This window comes from Elephantulus edwardii, unplaced genomic scaffold, assembly GCF_000299155.1.
Source record: "Elephantulus edwardii isolate Elephantulus edwardi_28Jun2011 unplaced genomic scaffold, EleEdw1.0 scaffold00194, whole genome shotgun sequence".
Taxonomy (NCBI): domain Eukaryota; kingdom Metazoa; phylum Chordata; class Mammalia; order Macroscelidea; family Macroscelididae; genus Elephantulus; species Elephantulus edwardii.
This window is the reverse complement of record NW_006399944.1, coordinates 1,547,034-1,554,751: the sequence shown is the minus strand read 5'-3', so window position 1 is coordinate 1,554,751 and position 7,718 is coordinate 1,547,034.

Here is a 7,718-nt window from a genome sequence, read left to right as displayed (position 1 = left end):
TATAAATATAGATGTGTGTATATATATATCTGTATGTATGTATCTTGCCCGGAAAATACAATATCTTTAATTTGTCTGATTTTGCCTTATCTTGCTGATGGAAATAAATATTTTTATCATGTGTACATATGTAGTCTTATTTGATCTTACTTTTCTCCATCTTTCTTTACTTCAACTCAGTTTCAAATATGAGGACTGTTATAATACTTGTTGCCACTATAGAGATTCTTAAAGAGGAAATAAGAATTCTGGAAGGAGCATGCTTCTTCCATTTAAAAGTTACTGATACTATTTCTATTGTTGTTGCTAGTTGTAATTGAGTCAGTTTTATAGAACAGAATGAAACACCGTCTGATGTTAAATCACCCTTACAGTCATTGTCCTGTTTAAGCGCACTGTTATAGCCTGTGTGTAAATCCATCTTGTGAATCTTCCTCTTTTTGGTGATCCTCCTCTTTGCCAAGTGTCTTAATAAACAAATACTGCTGTAACAGATACAGCAAAACTGGATGACTTTAACCAACAGAATTTTTTTTCCCTTTTACAATTTAGGATGCTAGAAGTCAGAGAGTTTGGACAATAACTCTAGGAAAAAGCTTTCTGGTGAACATATTCAGAGTTGCATTTCTTGGCTGCATCTGATTGAAATATGTCAATTGTTTTTCCAAAGTTATGTAGTTTATATATTCTAAGTTGTTCAATGACTCTTTCTACAACTCTGATGTTGTGTTCTTGTTCCTGTAATCCAGGATCTTGTATTTCAGCATACAGACTGAATACACATGATAAGTTAATACAACTTTGAGCTTTTCTTATTCTAAATCACACAATATCCTCTTGTTCTTTTCAAATGCCTGCCTTTTGATGTATATCTATGTTGTCCAAAACCATAATTAAGTTCTCTAGAATTCTCATTGTTTGCAATGCTAACCATGATTTGCTATGATGCACACAGTTAATAAAACACAAATAAAACTTTTTTTTTCTAAATCTTTGCTTCCAGCCAAGATCCTCTTGACCTTAGCAATGATACATCTAATTCTATGGCATATTCTGAATACAACTTGAGTTTCTGGAAGTTTTCTGTTGATGCATTCTTTTTATTAAAAATCAAAATCTGGTATAACTATGTGCAACAGTTGCTGTCAGAATGCGATAGACCATAGGCCCTCTCAGGTAAGAGAGCTAGAAAATCCATCATGTTCTCTACTTCTTTATATTTGTTTACCTTTTGGTAGTTTGTGACATAGTCAAATTCTTTAAACAACACAATGCAAAAACATCAGTTTATCTTGGATTTTCCTTACTCATTGTTTTACTTTTACATACATGTAATTAATTGAAAAATAGCAAGACTTGGGCTGGACACATTATAATATTAAAAGTTTTAGTCTTGCTCACTAGCACTTTAGAGAGGTTCTTTACAATAGATTTTCCCACTCTAATGCAGTGTTCTATTTCTTTGCTTTTGTTTCCAATGTCATTTATTTCCTTTTTCTTTGATAATTAAGTATTTTCTATGTTTCTCTTGATATTACTCATTGGTCCAGCTGTGAGAATTTTTATTATCTCTGTGTTGAGGTTAAATTCAGATTGAAGGGTATAGTCTTTGAGCTTCATCAGTAAGTTCTTCTAGTTTTCTTTGTTTGCAGCAAGTATGAAAATGTCATCTGAATGTAGCAGTTTGTAAATGAGTCTTTCCTCAAACCTGGTGTGCTGTTCTTCACACAGTATAGCTCAGGATTACATGCTTGTACAAAGAGCAAGGACAAAGTGAGGATGGCCATATCTGACTATTACCAACTTCACAAGGAGAATTGTCCCTATCAATAAAACCAATAACACAAAACCTTTGCCCATGAGGTCAGACCTGTCTCCCATGCTTTTACATCCACTCAACCTAATTGTAGTTTTATTGCTTTGCTGGGTCTGAAATCCATTGTAATAACTCACAGGCCACACAGAACCATACTGGGAATGTCAAAAGACTATAATCCAGGTTTGTAGCAGAATACAGCCAGAACAGTTCCCAAAACATGCTCGCAAGTGCCTCAATTTTGAGCCTTGTTGCTTTAGGCCAGTGTTACAAAGTTATCAGTCCTTCCAACCTTTACTGTCACCTCAACAGTTCAAAAAACCTGGGCAAAAGACCCTTAGCTTTGGTTCGGTGGTGCAGCAGTCCCAAGTTCTATTTAATCTCGTGTCAGGTCTCGCTGGGATTCTCCTTTGTGGCTGCTATTGTTCTTGTATTCCACAGGCTGGCTGATGCAAGAGTCCCTAATTCTGAAGGATGCGTTACATTCTCTGGCTTCTTTGATGGTTTTAAGTCTTCCCCTCATTTACTGCTGCATATATTCAGTTTACATGAAAGACTAGCCAATCCCCTTACGGATTGGTGAGACTAGCCATTCCCCTTTTGGATAGTCTAACATGCCCTAGTCTCATATTCCCACACACCCACATGGCAAAGACAAATTCAATTGCTAGGAAAGCTATGGATGGGGAAGAGGGATGAGGGTGGGTAGGGATGAAACCACAGCGTTGCAGAAATTAGTGGGTGGAAGGAGTGGGGGAATCAAATGGGAAGGATCCAGATGAAAAGATAGGGTAATGATGGGCAAGATCCAATGATAATTAATTTTAAAAAAACATAAAACATGAAATTGGAAAAAGATTCATCAATGACCTATGTTATGCACACAACACGTCCTTGCTTGCTGAAACTGAGGAGGACCTGAAGCACTTGCTGCAGAAGGTAAAGGACTTTGGTCTTCAATATGAGTTGAAGCTCAACATCAAGAAGACAAGGATTCTCACCACTGGGTCAATTGGTAGCACCATAATAGATGGAGAAAAGATTGAGGTTTTTAACAATTACAGCTTTCTTGTCTTGATAATCAACATTCTTGGCATCAGCATCAGGAAGTTAATGACAAAGTGTACAAGAAAAATTCTGTTGTCATGGGCCTCTCCTGGTGCTGAAAAGCAGCGAAGTCAATCTAGAGACTAAGGTGTGCCTAATTCAGGCCAAGGTCTTCACAATTATTTGCTATGCATCAAAGAGCTGAACAATGATGAAAGATGACAGAAGAATCAACACCTTTGAGTTGCAGTGGTAGAGAAGAGTCTTGAACATACCATAGGCCACCAGAAGAACAAATAAGTTGGTCTTGGAGAGGATGAAACCAAGTTTCTCCTTAGAGACAAAGATTTTTAATCTTCTCTCACATATGTTGGGCACGTGGCAAGGAGGGACCAGGCCTTGGAGAAGGACATCATACTTAGAAGGATGGAAGGACGGTTGAAGGAGAGGAAAACCCCTGATGAGATGGATTGATACAGTAACTGGAATAATGGGGTAGGTGTGTTAGAGTCAATGAGACTGGCTCAGAATAGGACAAGCTTCAAAGCTGATGTGCAAAGAGTTGTTAAGAGTTGTAGATGACTCGACAGCACTTAACAATAGCAAAAATGCATGAGAATGATTATATGAAAAACAATATGAATGAGGAATAGTGTGAAACACAATGTACATGAACTTTGTAAATAGCCCAATAAAAAATTAGAAAATATTCCGTATATCCTTATTATGTTTCTATGATTGCTTTCTTGTCTATATACAAGTTCAATGTAAACATAATTTAGTGCTTTGGAGTCCCTTTTTTCTCAATGTTATATGTAATTTTTCTATAATCCATATGGAATGCCTGCACATATATTTTAGGCCTTCTCTAGTTTTTCAAGATTCCTCTGCTGTTTGCAATGATAACTTCATTACTCATAGTCTTTTGAATCCAGCTTCAGCAAAACTGCCTTGGTAGTGTTGTTGTTAGGTCCTGTTTAGTTAACCACAACTCATAGAGATCCTATGAATAGCAAAAAAATGGGAACTTTTTCCAGTCCTGTGCCATCACCACCATATCCACAGTTTTGAGTCTATTTTTGCATTCACTATGTCAACCCATCTTCTTGCAGGTTGTGACTGTTCTGGTTATGTGCCATCAAGATGGTTATGACTCTTAGTGACTCTCTGAACAACGGATCAGAAGCTTGCTTTGTCACAGGCCATCCTCACCATCTCTAATATACTTGACTCCATTGTTACAGTTAGTATGTCATTTCAACTTGTTGAACATCTTCTTCTCTTATGTTGACCTTTTATATTATGTCTTTTTCTAGGTACTGGTTCCTCCTAACAACAAGGCAAAATTAAGTGAAGCAGTGTTTCTCCCTACTTGACCCTATGGAACACCTTGATTGAAATTACTCCAACGTATATTTGTTTGTTCTTTTGCCAGTCCAAAGGGTACTCTTCCCCAAAACTATAACTCAAAGTCATTGATTCTTTTTTCGTTATTTTTTTAGCATTAATTGTCCAACTTTCAGATGCATAACAAGTAATTGAAAAAGCATAGCTTCAGTCAGGAGCACTTTGGTCTTTTAACAGACATCCTTGATTTTCAGAACTTTAGAGAGGTCCTTGACAACAGATTTGTACCAATACAACACATGTTTTGACTGCTGTTACCAATGGGTTGACATGGAATTCAAGTACAGTGAAATCATTGACAATTTCAGTCTTTTCTCCAGCTCTCGTGATGTTGCGCCTGTTGACCCAGTGGTGAGAATTTTTGTTTTCTTGCTGTTGAGATGCAATCCATATTGAAGGCTATAGTCTTTAACCATATGCATTTTAAATCTTCCTCACTTTCAGCAAGCAAGGTTGAACCATTTGCAAATAACACAGGTTTTTGATTAATCTTTCTCTGACCTTGATGTTACACTCTTCTTCATGAAGTTCAATCTCACAAATAATTTGCTCATCATAAATATTGAATAGGTTTGGAGAAAGGATATAGCCTTGCACACACTTTTCTGATTGTGCTAAATTAGCCTTAACCTAAAACTTCTTGGAATTATTTTAACAAAACGGAACAAGAAACCACTAAAAGATCAAACTAATTTAATTTAATGCTTAAATGAAGTCTAAAACTTTTTAAGGTAATATAACAAAATTATGTTGTCGTTTTTGTTATTGTTGTTGTTGTTAGGTGCCATCAAGTTGAGTGTAACTCATAGCAACCCTATGGACAACAGAACTGAACCTATCCTGTGCCATCTTCATCATCATTGACACACTTGAGTCCATTGTTGCAGTCACTGTGTCAATCTATCCATTTGGGGTCTTCCTCTCTTTTGCTAACTCTCCACATTTCCAAGCATTATAACTATTTTTAAGGAATAGCCTCTTTGAGCAACGTGTTCAAGAATGTGGAAGACTTCATAAATCTTTAGTTCTTATACAGTGAATAAGAAACTCTAAAACATTTCAGAAAGTATTTCAGAAAACAGGAAAGGAAGAAATACTATCAGAATCATTCTATAAACCAAATATATCTCTGATTCCAAAATTAGTTGGAGACACCATAAAAATAGAAAATTGAAGACCAATGTCTCTCATGAACACAGATGTAAAAATTCTCAAAAAATTATCAATAAAATCTGACAGTGTGTGTGTGTGTGTGTGTGTATGTGTGTGGGTATGCAATTTTTCATTATCAATTAGGATTCATAACAAGTGTGTAAGGATGATTCAACATAAAAAACCTCAAACATAATTCATCAGATTAACAAAGAACAAGAACCACATGATCCTATCAATTGATGTCTAAAAGGCCTTTGACAAAATTCAACATCTTTCTTAACAAATAGACTCAACAATATCTAATAGAGGCAAATTTCCTTAACCTAGTGAAAAATATATTAACAAAACTGAGACAAAGTATCATTCTCAAAAAATAGAGATAGAGGCATTCCCCTTGACAATGAGAACTAAGGAAGGATGTGAACTATCACCACACCCATTCAACATTGTGTTGGAAGTCTTAGCCAAAGAAAGAAGGGAAGAGAAAGAAATAAAAGGCATACAAATTGACAAAGAGGTGGTAAAACTATCTCTATATGCAGATTGTATGATAATATACTTAGAAAACCCTAAAGATTCAATAAGAAATCTGAAGAACATAGTCAACCAACTCACCAAAATAGTCAAATCAAGATCAACACACAAAAATCAGTTGGATTTCTCTAGAATAATAAACATAGGAAAAGGAGTAAGAAAAATTATGCCAATGAAAATAGCTAGCTATAAAATGAAATACTTAAGAGCAAATCTAAGTAGAGACACAAAAGAACATTACAAAACATTATTACAAGAAACAAAAATAGACCTAGAAAAATATGGCAATGTTCATAGACAGAATATCATGAAAATGACAGTTCTACTAAAAAATATCTGTAAGTTTAATGCATTCCCAATACAGATACCAACTCTGTTCTTCAACAAGATAAAAAGGTGAATTCTAAATTTATATGGAATGTAAAGAGACTCTAAATAAGCAAAGCACTACTCAAAAAGAGAAAAAGATAAGTGGCATCACACTCCTTGATCTCAAATCCTACTACACAGTCATTGTAATTAAGATGGTATGATACTGGTACAATGACAGAAATGGTCAATGGAATAGAATCAAGAACACAGAAATGTCTCTATGGTCAAATGATTTTAGACGAGGACACAAAATCAGTTGAGTGAGGAAACAAACTCTGTAACAAAAAAAAATTATGCTGGCAAAATTGGAAATACATCTGCAGAAAACGGAAGCAAGAATTAAAACTCATGAGGAGAACCAAGATAGTGGTGGTGAAGGAAACAGTGTAAGAAGCTGGAGGCGTGGCAAGCTGCATAGAAACAGGCCACCAGAGAGACCGAGGCTGTGCAGAGAGACCAACATGGTGCAACGTGGACAATAGGAATTTGAGTAACAACTTTTATTAAAATAATTAGTTTGGGAGCCTTAACAGCAGTGAAATTGCCAGTCAAGCCACTGTCGGACCCACCCACTAGGAGGAGCAAGTCAGCGGGAAATTGACTGAGTTTTCTTGGGCCCTGCCAACCCGCCAGGAACAAGCTAAGCAAGCGGGTCAGTAGGAATTTGACTGAATTTTCTTAAGTCCCATTGATGTGCCAGGAGCTAGAGGGTTAGTGGGAATTTTAATGAGTTTTTTTTTTAAGCCCAGTTGGACCCAGGACCCTAGGCAAGGACTACTGAGCGAGAGCAGATGGATGGGAGATGGACAACTGGAATTTGAGTAAGGACCCCACTCATGAGCACACCCAGACAGCTGAAATCTGAGTGAGGTCCCCTGCAAGTGGCGGACCTGCCCCTGTGGTCGGTCTGTCCCCCTCCTGTGACGGCCCTGCCCTCCTCCCATTTGGATCCACACTTGTGCATACACAACCAGTCAATCAGTGTGCCCTTAATCCAGAGCACCTTAATCTGACTTAGCTACAAGAGGCTGCTCTCACAGGCCCTGAACTGAACCTTCCCTTGAGTGGGAAGTTTAGAGAGAAACACAGGTGGGGTAGTTGCCCCTAAAATATCTAGAGCATTGTCTTCAGATCAAGAACTTATCAATGTCACAAAAGAAACAAGCTATTTCCAAATCTGCACAAGCACAAAGCAAGGTGTTACCTCCAAAAGGTGACATATTATAAATGGATTTACTGAAGCCAGAAAGTTTGATGGACCTTTCTGACACAGAATTTAAAAGAACAGTGACTGAATATTTTAAATGGGTGAAAGACAAACTTGAAGATTTACAGAACACTGCAAGCAAAAATCAGAAGGAGCTTAAAAAAACAAAAATCCAGAACA